Source organism: Sylvia atricapilla, chromosome 2, assembly GCF_009819655.1.
Source record: "Sylvia atricapilla isolate bSylAtr1 chromosome 2, bSylAtr1.pri, whole genome shotgun sequence".
Taxonomy (NCBI): domain Eukaryota; kingdom Metazoa; phylum Chordata; class Aves; order Passeriformes; family Sylviidae; genus Sylvia; species Sylvia atricapilla.
The window spans coordinates 7,631,236-7,654,679 of NC_089141.1; positions in this window are offsets into that span (position 1 = coordinate 7,631,236).

Here is a 23,444-nt window from a genome sequence, read left to right on the forward strand (position 1 = left end):
GTCTGTATCTTTATAAATAGTTTTGACTTTAGCATATTTAATTCATATACTAAGAGAGGCTTTGCTCAGTTTATACACAAGTTTCCTGTGTTACTCTGTGCTAATTTGTTTTCTTTTCAGCTCTGCCTTATCTTGTTCTTTCCTCTATCTGTAGTTAATTCCAACAAACTCGTTTCTTTCTAATGTTAAACCTAATCTAAATCATATTATATCCAGTTCCGCCTTGTGAACAACCCCATCCAAATTCAAACTGGAGCCTCCTTTGTTATTGTCTAATTAAAAGTAATATAATACTGAAATTTCTACCACTTATATCTTTCTCATGTCTTCAGACTAAAATGACACTGTTGTTTTGTCCCTGACATTCAGTATCCCTTTTCTATACTTTTAATGTGCCTCTTTCATTTATGTTTCATAGTGTTGTACTTCATAGCAGATATATTTTTATTATACTATATATATGCATTACATACTATATTATGTGCATTTCATAGCACATACTTTTCCAAGTCCTGTTTATGTGGCACAACACATACCCATGTTAGCTCTGAATGAAGCATTTCTTGGAAGCCTTCAATTTAATTCGCCCACAGGCAGAAATGATAGAGGTGATGAAACTATGATACTTCAGTGTTTAAATTTCGAAACACCCAATTTGAAATCTGCCTGGAATCTGTCTTACAGCAGAGACAGGGCCCTGAAAAACTGTTTGTCTTCTCATGTCAATTTGCAATTCTGCACAAAGCTGAAGTGAGTTATTTGACACAGTGACCTTGAGTTCCTTGTAAGTATTGACAGCTTCAGGTCTTTGCCAAATCTCTCTTTATTTTTATACAACTTCTGGCTGTCCTTGTTAGGACACATTAGTGTCAAATTGGGGAATGCTGATTAGGGAAGACAAGCCACCTACCATGGAAAGGCTTGCTATCACAGTCCCATTTAAATGAGGTCATTAAGTATTTTGACTCTGTGGAGAAGATACAGTTTTAAATGTCTTCTTCTCCCTTTCCTCTTCCCCCAACGTCTTCTTGGATATGCAACAGTTTGTTCAACTAAAAGTAGTAGTGAAAATTAAATGTCTGCCAAGGCTGAAAATAAGTAAGTCTGCACAACTAGGTTTGGACTCAAAGCAGGACATCTGAGAGAAATAGATTTCTTCTGGAAGTGTGCAGTGACTGAACCTCAGACCTCTGTGAATCATTCTGGAAGGAAATGGACTAAAAGCTTGTACCTGAATAGGAGGTATATTATTTCAATAAAATTAAATTGTATGCCAATGTAAAACGCTCAAAGTACAAGAAACTTTCACATGGTTTCAAAGAAATCTAAAGATGACATAAATATGAAAAATATTCTATATCATTCGTGTTTAAAATTCAGAAATTTAATAGAGATATTCTAACATTGTTCAGAAAAATTAAATGCTAAGAAGATAAAATTGCACTAATCGAAGGGAAGAGGGAACAGTAGTTACTTCCAAGTTATTCTGAGCCGTTGACATCTCAGTGCTGCACTTCTCAGAATAAAATTCAGGCATAGGTTTTTGGGATCATCTTGGTTGTAGATAGGGTGATTTATTGCAATGCTGAATCTGCAGATAAAATGGAAGCCCAAAGGAAAATACTTCACTCATCATGGCTTTAGGCCTGCTACTTTCTACCTTGATTTTGATGGAGATGAGTAGCAGATGTGTGTATTCCCAAAGAATAAGAATGAATCGTGTTAGATGTTGCTTACACATGCCTTAAAAAATTATTTTTTAAAAAAAGTCTGCTTATTAGGAGCCCAGGTTTCACAAGAATAAATTCTGTGGGTTTTGGTTGGGGTTTTTTGTCTCCATCCATGCATGGGTTTGCTACTTGTGCAATTTATTGGTTAAGTATCAAAATATGAACACATCTGCACATACTTTAAAATATCTGCTATATCTCCTTCTTTGCTGACTTAATATTAAAAGTTTTAATTCACCATTCTCCATAGGATGAGGCATAAACTACAAACTGACTATGAATTATACCTGTCAGTATTCATTGGCATGCATAAACAAAAATAAATTTGGGCTTTTCCTGACAGGATTCAGCATGCTTTTTCAATAAAAACTGAGATGTAAATTAATTTAGAAGAATTCTTCCCTTAACTCTTGTGTCTAAGGTGGTAGTTTCAAACTTACTGCTTTAATTCAAGTCTTTGAAGGAGTAAAAAACAAATAACTTTACTATTGTAATTTTCCTGTTTTTCCTGTGCTCTATTACTGGATGGAAGCTGGGGAAGCTGTATTACCCAGCTGCATTTTGTTAGATCTTGTTCACACATGCCTCAAAAAAAAAAAAAAAAATTAAGAAAAAAGTTTGTTAATTAAAAGCCCAGTTTTCACAAGAAGAAATTCTGCATTTTCTTGGTATGTCTCCATCCATTCATTCTTATTCTTTCGAATTCAAGTTAAAAAATCTGTGAGCTGGATTCTTTTTAAATTTTAAATTGCTCATGGTTTTACAAGGAAAGGAATCTCTGTCTTCATTTGTCTTTAAGAAAGTAGTTGATACAAGTCTAGATACTAGTGGGATATGACATCTCAGCAGGAATTTTACTGGAAAGTGTGATAGTTCCACAGTGCAAGGTAACAGGTACTACTGCTGTCATGTTCATTCTGATAAAAATATTTGCTTAACTTGTGAGTTACAGTAAGTACACATCTTCAGACCTGCCATTAAGGAGAGAGTTTATCTTCATTGTTGTTCTGATAGTTTTTTTCTCAGAAATCTAATTTGCGTAACTTCCTTCTTAGGTAACTTTGAAAAGTAGTCCTCATTTTCAAATTGAATCTTCAGTTATTTTTATTGTATGATATGAATGGAAAAAAACCCCAAACTTTGCTACTGTAGACTATGTGCTACCCAACAGTTTTAATAAAGTTAGGTAAAAAAGAAATGTATAAAAGGAGGTTTCACTGAACATAGATCTACTTCCTGACTAAGGCACCCAGGAGACTGTTTCAGCCTTGTATTTAATTTACTTTGTATTCCTTGATCTCAGCCTGGCGGTATCTCGAAAAAAGTAAATGACCTCTCAGGTTATTGGATTCCAAATAATTATATTACCTTGAGTGACTGTTATCTTGTTAGGCCTGTTAGACTGCTGGGGCTTGTTTATTGAAGTAAGTCCTTCCACCCTCACGTCCCGTTTGGGAGTTTATCTCCATTTAGGAAACAGCCCAAGTCACTACTCAGAAAGGCATGTAAAACATGATTAAGAATACTCCTGTACCCTTTACCTATGTTGGAATGGTTCTATGTTATATCACAAACAGATAATTAATATATTTTATATACAAACTTATTTGACCTGGAATTTATATGCAGTGATGTCAATGATATTTTTTGGTCTGATGTCCAATAGCAGCTGAGCATTCACACTAACAAACAAAGCAGAAGGAAGAATGGATGCCCAGAAGCCTGTTGATCAGTCCTTTTCCCCATATAGTAACACTCAATAAAAGTATTTCAAGAAAAAATTTTAAAACTTTTATCATGAAGGCTATGATAAATACTGATGGAATGGTATTTTTTCTCCCTCTTATTAATACTCTAATTAAAAAGAGATATTTGTATAGTTCTGCAGTTCTACAAAGTTTTGATAACTTTGAGCTGACTTTCATCTCCGTTCAAGTAAGTTCATCATGGTAATAACATTTTATAGCCTTTTCAAGTTTTCATTTTCACCTATTTTATGAACACCTGCATAACAACGTAAAGGGCTCATATTCTTTGCCAAAATGCTAATCAAATAACTCTTCTATTACTAATAAAAAATGTAGGATTTTTTCCCCTTTAACTGAAGCTTCTTTATATACATATAATAGATTTCCTGGTGAGACTATCAGGAAAAAAGGATAGAAGAATTTGTAAATCCGTCTCCTAACTTGTTAATGTGGTATTTCAAAGAATATGAAATCCATGCATCAAAGCATATAGTATGTGAGTTCAAGCATATGCTTACGTTCCTGTATATTCTGAACAGTACCAATTCTTTTTAAAAAATGTATTAACTATATATTTAATATATATTTTTTTAATTATATGTTTTAAGTTAAATATATATTTATATATAAATTCTTATATATATGTAAGAGTTTAAATAAGTGTTAAATCACTGTTTCCACTGGGGTTACTGTTTTGACAGGCAGGCTGTAATGATTAAACACCTTGCAGAAGTAGAGTCTTAAGCATCTGCCTAATTTAAGCAGTAAATCCTATTGAAGTAAATGAGTCTTATCCTGATTAAGACTCTTACTGAACTGGGTGAAAGTGAGAGACAGATAATCCTGAGTAACCTTAAAAGTCTGGCAAGCAGGCACTGAAATGAGTTCAGAAAGTGAAATACAAATTACAGTTCTCCAGCTAGCCATGTCTAGCACAAATTCCAAATGGTGCCAGTCTCCTTATTTAGCACATGAATCATGCTGGAGAACAGCTGGAGGATAAATCTATTAAAGTAGGTAGCCACATGCACCAGAAAAGAGCAAAACCTTGTTGACAGGTAAATGCTGTCAGGGCAGGAACTGGGCTGTGCTGGGTCCCAGGGGCTGCCCTTGCCCTGAGTGGGCTGAGCTGGGTTCCCATTGCCCAGACTGCCTTGGTCCAGCTCTGGGAATGCCACAGGCTTTGGGAACACAAGCATACCATAGAAAGGAAGGATTAGGAATGTCTTTTTTAATGAAGTCATACATAAGTATATGTTTAATCATTGTAACATTGTGTGTGTAACATTTTTAATCAGTCTGAATTTTCTGTATTTGATTATTTGGCCCAACTGAATGTTCAAAACATCCACTAGGCTGATAATAAATTCTTGGCTCCATTTATGTAGTGCACTCACTTTTACTGATATTGAGATTTTGAGTGTGACATTCCCTCCCAGCATGGAGGGAATGCACATTTAATTTATTGCAATCATGTCTGAAAAGCACCTTGATCCTGATTAGCAGGGAAAGTGGGGAGAAACCCGACAAATTCATTTTAAAGAAGTTAAAACTGTTGTGTTTTTAATGGTTGTACCATTGCCTGATCTCTTATCTTTTAGTTTTTAATTCTTCCTTTTTTTATTTGCTAAGGAAGACTACATTTCAGCTGCACTCTGTCAGGTGTCTAGAAGATGGTAATCTTTAATAAATTTTCCACAGATTTTTTTTATTTGGAGTTCCTAGGAAACTTAAGATTCAATTATAAAACACATGGTTTAAGCAGCTATTGCTCTTGTGCTCATGTATTCTGTTCTCAGAAGTACATTAATTGCCATAATGTTGAAATTTTTTTTTTTTTTTTAGTGCAGTTTATGGGAGGTTGATTTTTTTCTGCTGTAGGATTTGGGGAGTTTTATTTACTTTTTTTTTTTTTTTTTTTTTTTTTTTTTTTTTTTTTTTTTTTTAATAAAACCACTGTTGTTTCTGAGAGTGAGCATGGTTTTGTTTGTATTTCTAAAGTATCTGTGGATGCTGTTTAGAGACCAGTCTCACTGACTTGAGAGTTTTCAATACTTTTGTAACTTTCCTACCCCTCAGCACAGGAAACAGTGTCTTCTGGTTGTGGGGATTATTTAACCTAGATGTTTTAATGATCCACTCAATGGTTCAGCCCCAGAAGGAACTGGAGTATTAGGACCTTTCTGTATTAAAAGGCAGAAACAGATGTGTTTTATGTTTTGTTTTATTTGTGTTTTTTGTTCTTGTGTTTTTGTTTCTTTGCCTTCAGCTTTGGTAGTTTGTTTTTTCTTGGCTGTATGTTTATTTTTGCCTCTGTAATCTGTAAACATGGAAATTCTTAAAAACTTTTTGAAAGCTTCTCTTACAATTTCTTTCATTCTATCAAGCGAAGAAAAGGTCTCATAATCTGAACACATTTGCTCAGAGAGACATCACCTTCTATCTAATTTTCCTGCCTCAGTATGTGATGCTTAATGAACATCTCGAAGAACAGCATGTCCTTTCTCCTTGGTTCAGTTTGAGAACTCTCATCTTGCTCCCAACAGAAAACTTGAATTTCAAGTATTCACGTGTGTGTTTGAGTTCTCTCCCATCGTCCTGACAATTGATTGTTCCTGTGTTTTAATTAATACCATGTTTACCATCAGGCAAACTTAAGAGTAGACCTGTTTCTATTTAAAATGAATATTAAGAGACAGAAGGAAAAGCACAAGAGAAGTCAAAAAGCACAGGAAAAAATGCTTTCATTTTTTGAAGGAAAGTGATGGAAATACACCCTGGTAAAAGCTGAATTATGTGTGCTACCCATAAGGCTCTTGGTATAAAAGAAAAATCATTCAAAGAGTACAAGCCTGTAGGTTTCTTTTATAAATTTGCTTTGGAATTTTGTCATGGCTGAGTACTTTGATTTTTAATTTTATATATGATAGTACACTGAAGACTTGGTTTAGCTTTTTTTTTTCATTTTTGCAATGAATACTCCTGAAATACCTCAGAATACTCCCAAAAGGGCAGAGGGGAGGGGATATATTGGTTCCAAATTGGAGAATGTGGGGCTCTTTTCTGTCATAATCACATAGTGAAAGATGTTCATAGTTAACTGAATTTAGGTAAAATAAGACCAAAAGTACCATCAACTTCTAAGGTCAGAGGTAACCATACCAATTCAGGTTTGTGGGGTTTTTTAAAAAAAATTAAATTGAGACATATTGATATGCTTTTTCCCCACCATATAACCTGGTTTTTTTGAAAAAAAGAAACCAAAACTTTCTGAACTTAGCTCTTATTGGAGCCTTTCGTTTTGTTGTCTCCCGCTGTCCTTTTTTTTTTTTTTTGTCTTCCATGGAACCAAGTTTTATTTCCTAATTATGACAGAAAGAGAACAGCTGAGCTGTTACAGGCTTTTCCTCTTGTTGGATTTAGCAGAGTACTTGATGATTGCAGCAGATGTCTCTGATCTTAGCCTTTTACCTCTTTCCATGGAGCAAATGTTAGGAATGATGATAACCTGGAGACAAGCCCACAAATACTAGGAACAATCCATTAGAATGGCCAGCAGCCCTAGGAATTCAGCCATTAATCCCAACATCTTCATTTTCTGACCAGCCATGCTTACCGCATATTAAATTTTGTTTTGTTTTTATAGCATATTCTGAAATTCTCTCTCCTAGCATGCTGCTTTTCCCTCTCCAGTATTTCTTCATTTTTGTCTGAAGACATCATTCCCTCAGTCCGAGGGGACTCTCCTCTACCTTTGTAATCTTTTTGGAGACATAGGCAATTAGATTGAAAAGTCATCCAACCTGTGAATGACATGAAGTTGCATGATGGTCATCCTGGAGGGAAGGATTCCATCCAGCAGGATTTTAACAGAGAAATGGTCCCTTGTCAGCCTCAGGAGATTCAACAAGTGCACATGAGTTGGGGGGATCCCTGGTATACAGACTTGGAGATGGTTGGACGGATGGATGGATGGATGGATGGATGGATGGATGGATGGATGGATGGATGGATGGATGGAAGGATGGATATCAGCCCTGTGGAGAAGGAGTTGGATACCCTGGTGGAACTAGCAGTTGGTTAATGTAGCCCCACAGATGTGTGCTGCTGGCAGGGGTGGGGATGTGTTTTGTATTTGCTGGAACCATTTCAGCTGCCATGGAATAATTGTACAGAGTGATCTGCAGGAGGGACACCAGGAGAGACACAGGCTTTTTCCTCCTAGTAGAGTCCTCAGGAAAAGTGACATTACCTATGCCTTAGTATCCACTGATTACAAATTTATACACAAACAAAACATTCAAAGCTCTGGAAAGGTAACTCCTGGCCATCAAGAAGCATAAAGAGTCAGCTGCAGGGTTTTGGCACTATTAAGAGTTCACACTGACTGCAGGCAGTTCACTGCCAACCTGCTGCTGTGAGAGATGGGATAGGAGACCCAGTAACAAAATTATTGACCCTATAATTGGGTCTCCTATCCTATAACAAAATTATTTAGGGGGTGGGAAAGGAAAGTGTTTGAATGTCTCAGCAGGTCTCATTTTTTTCCCTCTCTTTTTTTTCCTCTCTTTTTCTTTAGTATATATTAATAAAATCTACCTGTTTTTACTTTTAAAGTGTGCCTGTTTTGCCTTTTTCTCCCAAAGTCCTATCTCCCAGCTGATAAACTAAATTTGGCAAATGTCAAACCACAACATAAATGGTGCATTGGCTGTTTTGCACTAAGCATCCATTTGTTTATTAATGACAATTGACTGGATGAAACATACAATTTTGTTCCAGGTTATTGTTCCTAAGAGTGTAACAGCCACTCCCCAGTTTGGTGTAGCTCTAAAGGAGTGATATATGTACCACAGAGAACTCATGTGGAACATGCATTCATATTAATAACATGGTATAAAGGAATGTATTGTCATTTGAAGATTGTTTCCCATTGGGAACTTTCTGGCTTCTCTTTATGATCTGAACAATGCTTGGGGGTTTTCTGTTTGTTTTTCTTTTCCTGATCATAAGGGTTTTGAATCATCGTATTCCCCAGCTAGTATCTACTAGTTGCCTTGCAGGATTTTGAGATACATCATTTCAGTCAGGTTCATAAATTTCTGTGGCTCCTTAGAGGGTAGGTGTTGTGCAAAATCTGAGTGTATCAGGCCTTCGAGGTGGAAGGGTAATGAAAACATACCTTTCTTTTTTCTTCCTGAATAGTGATATGTCTTTTCATCCTTTTCCATTTTTTATGCTCCTTGTTGACTTCTTAGTATTACTGCAGACACCTGCAGAGATCTTTCACTAGATCAGGTTGCTCCAAGCCCCATCCATCCTGGCCTTGAACACTTCCAAGGAATAGGCATCCACAGCTACTGGAGAAGCATTAGCTTCTTGGACAGAATATTTTTTAAAAGAATGGTGTTCCAAGCAGCTGAATTTTGAGATGGAAATACTTTTTCCCACAGAGGAAATTCTGAGGATAATGCTGACTTAATTAGTGTTGTGAGGTTTTCCAAGTCTTTCTTTACAGAAAGGGACAGGTGGTGCCAACCCTTTAGGCACTGAGGGGATGGAACATTGTATGCCATCTAGACTGCTTCTTGTTTTCCTTTTGAATCAGTTTGAGTCTATCCAAAGATAGATGGACTGAATTCATCCAGGCATCATTGCAGTTTGGAAAATAATTAGGAATTCCGTTGGGACGTATAATATATTTTACAGTAAATAACGTGTTCACGTTACTTCCTTCATTTTTGTGTCTGATGGAGAAGCTAAAGGAGAAGTAGAATTTGTGTTTGAGTGGCTCTTTGGAGTGATCATCTGGGGAAAAATGGTGAGGATATAAAAAGCAACTCATAGGGCTGTCTAGGTGAAGGAAAGCTACAGATGTTTGCTTTTCTTTGCCTTACTCATGAGTTATGCATATGTGCAAATGCTATCTTGTCTAAGATGGGTGTGGTTGAAAACAGTATCTGTAGATGCTGTTCCCATGAACATAAAAAAGAGTCAGCTTTAGTCAGTTATCTTCTCTGAGATGTTTGAGGTTTAATATAGTTATCACCGGCTTGCACGTTTTCTCAGAAAAATAAAAGGTTATATTAAAAAAAAAAAAAAAAACGGGGAATTTTCCTTTTTTTTTTTCTTTTCTTTTTTTCCTCTTTTTTTTTCCCTGTGAAAATAGTTACTGTGTTCTTGGATATTTTGCTTCTGTGAATTATTGCATAGAGACACTTTGAAATACTTACAGCTGAGTGAATCTGTTGGTTTTGAAGATGGGACTTAAGGAAGGCATTATCCTAAGAGATTAACAAGTTTATTGGGCCAAATATGGTTTCAATGAATACTCTGTGGCCAATTTAAGTTCTTCTTCCATATGCTAAGAGATGAGATGCATATCCATATACCTATATATAAATACACACATACTTAATTGTGTGTTTGGCTCATGAACTGTCCTTGAAATCACAGTTCAGTTTTGTACCAAATTCACTACAAGGCTTGAGAACCCCACAGTTTAGAAAATCTTGGAGGGAATTGAAAATGAGGATTTAACTTGCAGAAGGGCTGGTTTTCCAGCTGAGTCCTGCCTGGGAGCTGACTGGCTGATTGGAACACAGGTTTTGAATAAACAACCAGAATACACAAAAATCAACGTGGTTCCTGCCTACAATTCCCAAACTTATCCCAGCATGGAAGGGCATAGGGCTGAGCTACCAATGCCATGAAGGAATGAGGGAAGCACCAATATGAATCCATGGGAAAAGTCATGATTAATTTTGTAGCATACAAACCTCTTGCTTTATTGATGTTTGCTACTTCAGAAAGCTGAACCTATTTTGTAGATACTTATGGCTTCTGCATCATTTTGCCTAAAAAAGAGATGAGAAAAGGTCTAGAAATATTTTCTTACTCTCGACCATTTCTCTTGAACCTCTTAAAAAAAGCCTCTTTTTTCTACTTTTTTTCCAACATCATGACTTCCATTAGTTATGTGTGCAATGATGAATACATTTAAAAATGAATCAATTTCATTAATCCATGGCATGTAATGAAAAGAGCATCTTGTGCTGTATGTGTAACAAAAAATGATGTGGGGAATTTTATTCTATGGAAATAAATCATTCAGGGTATGTTTTAAAGGATAAAGATGTTCCTAAAACCTTCAGATATAATAATGAAGGCCAAAATAAGTTGAAAGATGGTGAAAATGTACCATTTCTAAGATAAATTTAAGGAGGCCCTCTTCCAACACAGATGTGTTTGAAAAGGACAAAATAGAAACAGATAAAATACATTAGTGTTGATATAAAAGCGGTATAAAAGTTCCCAATAGTACAACTTTACTGGCTAGTAAAACTTTTTCTTCTGAAAAGATAGTTTAACATTATTTGCAGGAAAATTGATTCTTTCTCATAAATTTCAAAGGATTCTTTGTTTGTTTGGGTTTTTGTGGGGTTTTTGTTTGTTTGTTTTGATTTTTTGTGGGTTTTTTTTTTACTTTTAAAGCCAAAATAGAAATGTTTATAATTCTTCTGTTTTGTGAGAAAAAATTGCAGTTTTTCAGATACCTTCACAACTGCATCTTGCAATAGGTGATACTGGCCCATTATATACTAATACAGCAAAAACTTTAAAATTGTGATGCTTCTCTCATTTTGTCAAACCTTTGGCTGCAAAATAGAACTGTATTATAGAAAAAATAATGTTTGTTGACAAGGAGTTGTGTGGGGAAGAGGAGAAGAGTATAAAAAAGATGAAAATCGAAGAATAGACCCATCTAATTCTTTGTGTGTGTTTGTGTTCTCTATCTCAAAGAATAAAATGTACAGTGAGAAAAGCTGGGGAGGAGGGAAGAGGTTGACACATGAAAAGGAAAGAAAGGATTAAGTTTCATGACTCCCTCACTGTCTGTTAGAAATACTTCAAGCAAGTGTGACTATTTCTAAAGAGAATTTTTGCTACTATTGGCAGTGAATTTTTTGCAAAGGAGCTTCTTATTTTCCCTGTGGAACCATATCTGAATTTAATCGCTCTGGTAAGCAATTGGTTTCTTTTATGGGCTTTAATTCAGTATGCTTTATGGATCCAGACCTTTCTTCCTCATGTGAGTTTTGGCTGGATGAGGCGAGAGGAATTAGGCCCTAAAATACCATGATACTCAGTTTAAGGGGATTCTAAATCATGCAATAAAAGCATTTAGAGGCTTATGGTCTCCATGGCATGCATGTGTAATTCCCATAGATATTAATGGAAATTCTTAGCAGTACTTTCAAGGTCAGGTTTGTATTAAATGCTGAATCATAACCCTCAGAGTGTCTTTGAACTTCAGTGGTACCTCTCTGACTTAAGTCAGACATTTCCTGGTAGCTTTTAACCTGGGAAGGACAGAAAGTGTAAATTACAAGGGTTGAATTAGATGGTCTGAAGATTTTGCCCTTAGGCAGCAACACTAAGCAGAAGTCACCGCTATCTATAAGAAAGTGAGAGGCACTATGACCATTCCCAGGGACAATCCTCTTTTATGAAATTCTTGGAGCTTCTAGCCAGCCTGTCTTTATGTATGGTAAGCCGCTCTTGTAGTAGACCTTTCTGACACAGGTGAATCTGCCTAATTTCTGGGACTGAATTCAGTGCTCAACTAGATGAACAGTAAAAATTTGACTATTATAAGCATTATGCTCGTGAAAATGACAAAAATCCGTTTTTGCATTTAAAAAATGCAGAAAGCGTTTATCTGTGACTTTTATCATGTGTGTTTTAGGGGAGAAACATGCAGTGCTGTCAAGATCAGTGCTCTCAACCAAAATCATAAAGCATTTTTCCCAGGTTTCTAGGATAACAAAGCTGGGATATCTGTAGTTGTTCTCACTCACTCTGAACTTATTTATCCCTATCCTTTATTTATCCCTTACCTAAATACATTTCCAAAATGTACTGTTTACTGAAGACTGACATTACCTAGTATAGCCATACAGCTGAAAGCAGCTTTTATTAGGTAACTATTGTTAAAAAACTATTGTTGCCTTGGGCTCCTGGTATTAGTACCACAATTCATAATGTAATAAAATAATACACTTATGCAGTCAAAGCATTTTGGTTGTAGCACGCCATTAAAATCAGAGTAATTTTTGGTGACAATGCTTTAATTTGACACTGGCATTTCTGAAAAAAGTCATTAGTGTCCCCATTCCCTCAGCTTTCCAGCAAAAAAAAAAAAAAAAAGTCCTAACAATTAAATTAAAACTAATTAAAACTGCATTTTATAGTTTATTTCCATATTTTTTATTGCACTTCTGCAGTTTGAATAAAGAAGAAACAATCTCACTTTGGCAATAAAATTAGTGCCTCCCAGTAGCCAGTTTGGAAAACCAGGCACAACACTTTGATTAGTTGTATGTATTATTCATTATAGCACAGGGGCTGGAAGGTAAACCTGTAGCACTAAAACAAATTTTTCAGTATCTAGTATATTTTAAAAGAAATTAAGACTCTTCAAATGCCATTGAAAAAAAAAAAAAAAAGAGGAATGATGTGCAATTAAGAAAAAGTTGGAAAAATAATAAAATACATAAACTCCATCTCCCTTACCCTCTACACTCTAGAATCTTCACATTGATTGAGAAAAGAATTCTAAAGAATAGTTCAAGCATGGGATGGGATGAAGGAAAAATGCTTGAATTCTCAGGAAATATCCCATTATATGTGCTGTGGCTGAAGAGCCTGATGCTGAAGACTGTACAGGTAGTATCACCCCTGAAGTTATTGAGAAATTTGTCTGCTCAAGATAAGGAGAAATTTGCATCTTGATTTTTAAATCCTGTCTGCTGGAGTTATCCACTGCAAACAATGGCAGCACAGAAGTGGCACACAAAAGTGTACCTTGAAGAACAATCTTATCTCAGCCTAGATATGGGAAGTTTCCACTCCACACTTCAGGTCTACAATCAAGTACTGGAGCAGGAAATGTTTGGCTTGCATTTCCCTGCTGTCCACAGGAGAGCCTGAATGTGGTTCAGATTTTGTACAGAGCAAGGGGGATTACTTCTGCTAACAGTTTGGAATGCTGGTGAATCTAGTCCTTGCATTCCTTCACAGAATAGTTCAGCGTGTTTGGAAATGTCCTACTTACTGATTCACATTCAGTGTAGGTGACACAGAGAAAATTAGTTAGTATTTGATTAGGGCTTGAGACATTACACATTCAGTGTGAATGTGTAGAATGTGCTTTTACATATTTAAGCACTTACTCTGCGTGTCAAAGTCAGCTGCTTGCATGGCTTTTGTGCTGGGCACAAATTTTAAAGCCTTAATTATGTATAGTAAACATAGCAAATAAAATTTTTGAGGTTCTGTCCTTGTACAAGGGCTGGGAGTCCTGATAATGTGAGCCACCCAAACAGTCTTCTAAGGACAATAAATACAGAGGGGGCAGGACAAATTAAATGAGGCAGTGCTTTAAATGTCAGCTGAAGAAAGCACTGCATAAACCTTTTGGTTTGTAATGTTATTGTAACAGCCTGGGGAAAGTGTTTACGCACCAGATTTTCCTGGTGTTAGGGGTTCTGTGTGCGGATGTCAGAATGCAAACTGCATTTTGACTGTGCAGTTTGTTTTCTACTATGTCTGTTTTCTGTTTTCATACTGAGCTAAACTTCAAGGAGGTGTCAGAACAAAATTTTGTACCTGGCATAGGGGATAGTCTAATTTTAATTGTCTATTCAAAAGAAATATCCTTTGGAGACAAAAGATGGGTACCACCATTTCTAGTTCCTGCATAGGTAACATTTCAAGCCTGAACTTGAATATCACCAGGCAAGTGTATCACCAGGCAAGAAGCTATGACCTCTTGTCTACAGAATTTCCTGAAATTTGACAGGTCAACTGGAAAGATCAATGGCCATTTTTTTAAAAGGAAAATAAGATGTGATTAGGTGCATGTGGAGTCTATCTTTATGATATTTTGCGTAATGTAGGTAACTGTTGCACTGGGCATTCCTGACACATTTCAGCTGGTGCTGGAGGTCAGAATACATTGTTTCATCACCAGAGAGCTCCTGCTGAGAACTGGTGAATGGAATCTTTTGACACTTCTTTTGATACTGACAATGTAGTTGTCAGTATCAAAATGTAGATAGCTAATCTATCTTTTTGGTACCCTTTTAATTCTCTTCATTGTTGTGCCTACAAAGACTACTTAAATTCTCTTATTATTAGAGAGGTCCAGTGCTTCACAGAGTGACCATTGCCTGGGGTCCAGGGTTCTGATTTACATGACTTACACTGGTTGATTAGAATTGGTATGTAAACTGAGGTAGGCAAATGCATTTGTATTTTTGCAGGTCTTTTGACATGAAGTTGGTGTAGGATTTGCTGCCAATTTCTGTGCATATTTGCTTTCATTGATGCATATTGATAAAATGTTTTGAAGAGAGATCTTTGGATACTTTGTGCCCAAGAGTGAAGGTGGTGTGGCTTTAGAGACATTGTGCATCTTTTACAGGTGAGAGCCTGTGCTCAGGAAGGCACCTGGGAATCAAATACAGCAGTGATTGCAAGCTCTTGAGATCTGGGCTCCTCAGGACAGGAGAGTCAGGGAGCTCCTGGAGCTGCTCCAGTGTCTGTCAGTGCCTGCAGGGAGGGGCCAGAGCATGGACCAGGCTCTGCTCAGTGGTGCCCAGCAATGGGACAAGAGACAAGGGGCAGGAACTGATGCACAGGAAGTTCCACCTGAACATGAGGGAGAATTTCTTCACTGTGCAGTGACCATGCACCAAAACAGATTACCCAGGGAGGATGTGGATTCTCCCTCACTGGAGATGTTCCAGAACCATCTGGATGCAGTCCTGTGCCCTGTGCTCTGGGATGACCCTGCTAGGGCAGAGAGATGGGACCAGGTGATCCACTGTGTTCCCTTCCAACCTGACCTTTGATTATGTGAGATTGATGAAAACTAATCACACACAAATTTCTGATTGAAATGTAGTAATCCTGGAAATGCTAACCACAAATAAATTTCTAAGCATGCTTGCATAATTTGGGGAGGAGTAAAATCATTGTGCTCTGAGAGGTTTTGATACTTGTTCTCTTTAAGTAAATGTCAGTCTTAAAATGCTTACTTCCTTAATGTTTAGAGAAGTACAACAGATGTTACTCTTACACCTTTAGTATGTCACTGGAGTTGGAAATTTGCAGGACCATAGAAGCAGTGTCTTTATGCTTGAGATTTAAGAAAGAAATCTCATTACTTAAGCCTGAGCAAGAATTTTAAACAAACAGTTTGACAAAATCCCAGAACGGATCAAGTTGGAAGGGACCATAGTGGATCAACTGGTCCACCCTTCTGTGCTCAGTCAGGGTCATCCCCTGAGCACATGGCACAGGATTGTGTCCAGATGGTTGTGGAATGTCTCCAGTGAGGGAGACTCCACACCCTCTCTGGGTAATCTGGTGCTTGATCACTGCTCAGGAAAGAAGTTCTTCCTCATTGAAAAATGGAAGATGGAACTTCCTGTGCGTCAGTTCCTGCCCCTTGTCTCTTGTCCCATTGCTGGGCACCACTGAGCAGAGCCTGGTCCATGCTCTGGCCCCTCCCTGCGGGCACTGACAGACACTGATGAGGTCCCCTCTCAGTCATCTCTTCTCGAGGCTGAACAGCCCCAGCTCCCTCAGCCTTTCCTCATAAGAGAGATGCTCCAGCCCTTCATCATCTCTGTAACCTCTACTGGAGCTGCTCCGGGAGCTCCCTGTCCCTCCTGTGCTGCATGGACCAGAATGCCTACAGCACTCCAGAGGTGGTCACCAGGCTGTTGAGTTAAATTTCAGATCTACTGTGTTAATGTTTCTTAAGACATGCAGTAAAAATTTCTAGGTGTTGCACTGGCACAGACACTGCAATGCTTAAAGACCTCTTTCTACAGAAATACATTTATTTTTTACTGCACAGTGGTTTCCCCTTTTTCTTTTAAGACTTGTTCTTTATCTGGGTTTTTGTTTTTTTGTGGTTGTTTGTTTGGTTGTTTTTTGTGGGAGTTTGTTTGTGGTTGTTTTTATGTTTTGTTTTATGGTTTTTATTTGGTTGGTTGGTTGGTTTTGGCTTTGGGTTTTTTTGCATGCATGCATTTGGGAAATTTTTTGATGTTGTGATTTAGTAAAGTAGCTGAGACTGTCCTGTCTCATGTATGTAATGTCACAGAGGTAGTACTGGCTATGGATTTTACAGTCCTGAGTAGAAGTGACTGCCTCTTTAAATCTGAAAATGCCTTTAATGCTACAAAATGGAGCAACTACTTTGCATTCAAGCCCCTCTTGCATTGAAGCAGGGTTACTATTCAGAATACTATTTACAATCAGAAGAGGACAGGTAAAAATACTCCTACCATCCTTTGCAACCTAATCCCTTATGTTTTGGGATTTTGCTGCATTTGTTTGAAATTTTAGAGAGAAATGGAATTTGAAGGAAACAAGCCCAGAACATGCTGTCTCCAGGGTTTTTGGGCTGTCACATTGGTTCCTGCACAACATAAGTTGTTTACACTTATTGTGGAAGAAGGGCTGCTTTGAATTGTATTAGTATCACAGTCTCTTCAAATTTTCTGACAGAGCAAACCTGCTTTATACAGTTCAGGTAGCTGGAACTCTGGGAGGTTTAGTCACATCTTGAAAATATTTGAAATTAAAAAAAAAAAAAAAAGTTTTGTCACGAATAATATTGACAAAGTCATCAATGACCTGTCAAAAACTAATGGAGGATGTGATACGAGAAGTGACCTTTTTCCGTGTTCTCAAAGGGTATTAGTTTCCACTCTTTACTCAGAGGTAAGGGGGTTTTGTGTGGATGTATATGTTTAGAAGAAAATTTTTGAATATCAAATTGTTTCAAATATTGTTTTATGATAGAGAGGTCTTTTTGCAGATGAGCGGCTTCTTGATTATTTGAAATCTGAATCTGTTACCTAGATTTCACATTTCACTGTTTTAATGTATTACTTGTTAGTGCTTATAGAAATTTTGATTAATTGCAATTATGGGTTTGGGGTTTTTTGAGGGTTTTTTGTTATTTGTTTTGGTTTTTTTAATCTAGTTTCTGAAGAACAGGGAGATCTCTGAGAATTCTGAAAAAAGCAAGCATCCTTTTTTGTAGCATTCATAAGAGGATACTTCCTGGGTAACTTTTGAAAAGATAAATTTTATTGACTTACCTCCCCCTAAATGCTATTTTAACAGTCTGTTTCCTCATAATATAAGAGGTTCTGTTTCTTCTAGATAACCTGGCTTCACCATTTGGGAGAGCTAGATATTAGGTCCAGCTATTTCATGACATTCATCTTACTGATACAGTGGCCTTTTTTCAGTGTTAATTATCAATGGATAAACCATTTAGAAGCTTGTACTTTTTGAACCTTTTCAAAAGTAGCACACCATAAATTAAAATACAAGAATTTCCACCCTGACATGAGAAAGAACTGCTTTACACTGAGGGTGACAGAGCACTGGAATAGCTGCTCAGGTGGGTATGGAGTCTCTCCCTCTGAAGACATTCCAAACCCACATGGATGTGCTCCTGTGTCACCTGCTCCAGGTGATCCTACTTTGGCAGGAGTTGGACTGGATGACCTCCAAAACTCCATTGCAACCCTAATTATTTTGCATGATTCTGTTCTCAAATTTGAATGCAAAGGTGTCCATAACACATCTCTCGAGGCATCAATGTAAATTACTTAAAGCTGACAGTCTAGGCACTCCACAGCAGCAACAGCCATGAAGTTGTGTGTTCTGTTTGGTCAATCAAAAGCACACAGAAATCTGGTGGAAAAACTGAAAACTCATATTCTAGTGCCAAAAATAACTGACTTCAATGGAGAGGAGAAAAATCAATAGGTCTTCATCAGGGTGAGATCAGAACTACTTGTGTAGGGAGAGTGGAGGCTGCATACAAATGTGTACTAGCTAAGAAATCTTAAGTAGAAGGATGCAGCTTCATGCTGAGCACCAGTTCAAGGGCAGATTCCTTAATTCTCAGGTTGACATGCACTGGGAACACCCACTCAGCAGGTGCTACCCAACTTCTTCCCTGTTGGCTGAAGAAGAACAGAACTGTTCTTGCAGCGTGTTTGGTTTCTTTAACAGATCAAGTAATAAAATGCAGGAAAATTGACTTGATTAAAGTCATATAAGGACAGGTTAAAACTCACAAGTGGTTTTGGAGAGTATTAGACATCTAGAAAATGCTTAGTTCCTACTTATTACTGCTGTGGTTTAACCTCAGCCAGCAACTGAGAACTAGATGGCTACTTGCCTCCAACACCTTCCTGATGGAATGGGGAGGAGAATTGGAAAGGCAAATTGTCAAACTGGCCAAATCCCCATGGCTTGAGGATAGAACAGTTTAATAATTGAATAGTTATTAATATTATTATTAGTTGTCATTGCTGTAAAATTAGTAGAACCAGTAATGGTAGAAATCAAAGTAATAACAATAGTAATAATAATAATAGCAATGGAAATGGAGATAATAAATAGTAATGGAACCCAATAAAAGCTAGTGATTCACAACACAGTTTCCTAACACCCACTGACTGATCCCCATCATATTCCTAGGTAGTTATTGGACCTTCCTGAATAGCTTCTACTAGTTTATATCCTGAGCATGGCATCCTGTGCTGTGGAATATCCTTTTGGGCAGTTTGGGTCAGCAGTCCTGGCTGTGCTCCTCTCCAGCTCCTTGGGCACCTCCTCAGCATGAGACACTGAAAAGTCCTTGACTTAAGTAAGCACCACTCAGCAACAATCACACAATCAGTGTGAATCATTCTCTTATTAAATCCAAACCAGTCAACTACTAGGAAGAAAATTAGTTGTATTGCCACCAAAACCAGAGCAGTTATGAAAAAAGTAAAAAAAAAAAACCAAACCAACCAAATAAATAAAAGCACATACATGCTCCATCCCTCCAAATTGCACACATACACACCCCCCCAAAATCCCAAACATAACAAACCAATGAAAATAATATGAAAAAATCTATTTCATCATCCCCTGTGAACAAGGTAGAGCTTGAATTAACTCACAGTACATCCTTTACAATTTATTTCCCTTCATTCCAATAGCTTCTCTATTACTCTTTAAGACTGACCTTTCAGTGACATGTTAAAGCACTAATAGTTTAGACAGTAAACACAGTTTTTATGTAGCAACAACATTCCTCATTCCACTGCATTTCTACCCTACACAATATTACCTCTAGCTGTCAGCAGTTTTAAATTATCTGCTGTCTGCAGGAAATGTTGATAGCCACACTAATCCTTGAGAAATACATGGCAGCATATTTTCTGCATTATTTCAGTGTTATTCCAAATAAGATGATAGCTTACAATTATAACCCAAAGCATAAATTGTTGGATATGATCAAAATTGCAGGGTTTATGTAATTTTTTCCTTTCTTTTCTTTCCTTCACTTTCTAAATATTTTTCTGCTTCTTTCTTTTGAACACCCCTGAAGCTGCAATACAATCTAAAATTTGTAAACATCTTGCAAAACAAAAGAGTACAGTTAATTTCAATTTATACTACACACATGGATCCCCAAAAACCTAATCTATGTTACTCAAGAGGGTTTTATATCATCAAATAAGAGAAATGTAGCTGTGGAGCATTACATTATACCTAAGATACAGATACCTCTGTGAAAAGGCTAAGTGATGATAAGAAGATGATGTTCATCAAGGTGACATCAAATAAATGTTCTCTTTCCTTGAGTGGTGGTTAGAAGCCTTTAATGGGAAAGAGAGCACACCTCTATCTATCTGATTAGCTCATCCCACTTGGATTCTCCTTTGCTAAGTCACATGCTCCTGTTCCATCAGCCCAGCTCTGGATTTTGACGTTCTAGCTATTCTCCTCAGGACTGATCTTTCTGATCAACATCAAAGGTAACATATTTTATAGATCTTTAATTTAATTTAATGTAGCAGCTCCATCTTGAATCAACCCTGAACACAGTACTCACAGGAAACAGAAGTTTTACAAATATCATGTACAATACTGTATCAAAAGTTCTGAAATTCATGTGTGTCTATACAGAACTCAAAACACTCATCCTCAAAAATCATCTCTCATTCAGTGCTTGCAAACAGAAGATTACAGCATAAAGTATTTTTTAAAGCATATTTTATGGTGCCTAGAAGTTTTTATTTAGTTTACATTCAATATTTCAAAGAAGATTAATTACTGTAGGGAATACTGACAGGCAAATAGTCACTCATTTGTTTTATTGGTGAATAATTGATAAGAACTTGACTCAATTAATTCTTTAAAGGACCATTTACAATTACTTTGGGAAAGCTTGTATATTATCTCAATTTACAGTTAAAATGCTTGTTACTGAACACCTACAGAAAATGTTCATTTATGCATGCAATATTCATATATACAGATAGAGACCTTCACACTTGACAACTAAGACATACTAAAGAAGAAAAATGTATCTGCCTATTATTCTCAATTATAATTGGAAAAATAAACCTCTGTTTGAAAATATACTAGTTAGCTGACAACTTCTGCTGCTGATTTCTGAAATTTAGTCAAAAGAAATTGAACTAAATTGCAATGTTCATGAAACACCTGGGAAATGTTCTCTGTGAGGTTTTTGTCTCACTGATTTTAAAATAAAGGTGTAAATATCTTCTAGGTTACCATTATTATCATTAATCAAAGGATAGTTTAGACTGTGCTCCACTTCTCTCACTCTAAAATTGAAAAAATATATCACGTTTTTTCTTTGTGCTTCTATACACAGTAACTAATTACTGTTCCTCATGATGACAAATACTAATTATATACGACTTTTTGGAGGATACAGGCTTTACAGCTGTTTGATTTGGCACTGAGACTCTTTCTGTTCCTCCTCCATCTACTACCCTTTGAAACATTAAAAATTATGTAAAGCTGGAAAAAACAGGTGAGAATTTATATAATAATATAATTTATATTATATTAATATAATACCATGGATAGAAGTACAGAGTATTATCACAATATGTGGGGCTTGGTTCTTCTGTGTATAGGATGACTTTGAGAATATTTAGCCAAAGTACTGAGAATCTTAGTATTTTCGGCAGCTATTCAACTTCTATGCCACTGCTATATACTTACACAGAGGTAGCAACCATTTAATCTCTAAATTCATGCTTGATAACTAATTTTTTTGTAATTCTGCACCTTGTGCTTCTATATTCCACCCGGGGAGTTTTGCTATTTCATAGAGCTCAACTAGGAAACTGCTCTAAGATTAGAAACAACTAGGATTAGAATCACTAATATCTCTCTCTAATGAATGAAATGGGGGGCGGGGGGAGGGGGGGGAGGAAAGTGCACTCTCCTTCCTAGAAAATGCAAAAGAGAAAAGTTAACTGACACAAATCAGCAGTGTATGGTCTACCCCTGATTACACAAAAAATATTAATAGAAACAGTAGTGCAATACACACCATAAATTTATATGCACAACTGCAACACAAATAAAAAATGAACCTTTATGGTTAGTGTTATTGATTAAATTATTTTGAAATATTCAGGCAAAAATAATATAGTGCAACAATTAAGTAATTACTATGACATATTCAAATTACATGCAGTAGTAATTCATATTCGATTCTTCTTTTAAGTACTTGATATCTATGTTGATACATAGATACAGTATCTTACTTGGTACAGTAAGAAAATCTTGCAAGAAAATAGAGCATAAATCACCATTTTATTTTGAGTTCTTTGGTGGATACCATTACTACAGCATCTGCATACTAATAGATGTATGTTTCTTCTTTCCTCAGAAGAAACTTCCAAAAAAAAGAAAATTTTATTTCCATCTTTCCATCAGAAAGCTCAGGAACAAGGATCTAGTTATCAGAAAGCATTTAGGAATGCACTTAGTGCCAAAATTGGGGTGGTAGCCTGGAGATTTAAGGATCTTCACAAAATTACTCAGGTTGAGAGGCATCTCTGGGGGTTAACTAGTCCACTCCTCGGCTCAGAGAGCTGGTGGACAAGGCAAGGTGCCCAGCACAGCTGATGATTTTTGAGCATTTTCAAGGATGTCACACAGGTGCATTGGTTGTTCATGGCCTCAACCAGGATATCACCACCATCACCCCATGCCTCTCCCACACTTTCTTATTCAAATTACTTTCCACCTGTCTGTCCTCAGCCTGTACTTGGACCAGGTTATTCCCTGCCCCAAGTACAGGACTCCATATTTCCTGTTGCTGAGCTACACAGCATTCCCTTCCACCCATTTCTCCAGCTCACCTCCTTGTGGAAGGCTGTTCAACCCTCTCTTTGGTCCAGCTGGGTTTATCTACAAAGCTTGCTGAGTCATGTTGTTGTACACTATAACGACAAAGATTCCAGCTCAGAAGGCTGAAAGTGACTCCTCTATTTTTGGGATGTGGGTTTTTTTATAGTATTCTACACAGACCAATTCGATTGGTGAAACAAAGACAAACCTGTTCAATCCCATTGGTCAGACCAGAGGGACATCAAGAAGAAGTGCCTCCTAGGAAAAGGAATGAAAACAAAGTACAGTTTACAAAAACACTTCTCTTGTTTACAGAAAATTCCCTGGGAAAAGAATTTAAGAGAACCAAAATATCTCAGGCACAAAACCCGAGCTACAGCTGAGGGCGCACTTTGTCCTGTCATATGGCTCAGTACTGAGGGTTTTAAGAAATACTAGGCCCAGCACTGAACCCTGGAGGGCACTGCCAGGGACTGGATTTTGTCACTGATCACAATTCTTTCAGATCCAGAGTTTCAGTTCCATTTATTTTCCCACTTAGTCCACTCTGCATAAGTTTTTCAATTATGATGTGAGACAGCTGAAATCGGCAACATCCACAGTTCTCTCCTCATCCACAAGTCAGCCACCTCTTCATAGAAACCTCTTCGGCTCATCCAGCATTATTTCCCTTGCTGTTCTTCAGGAT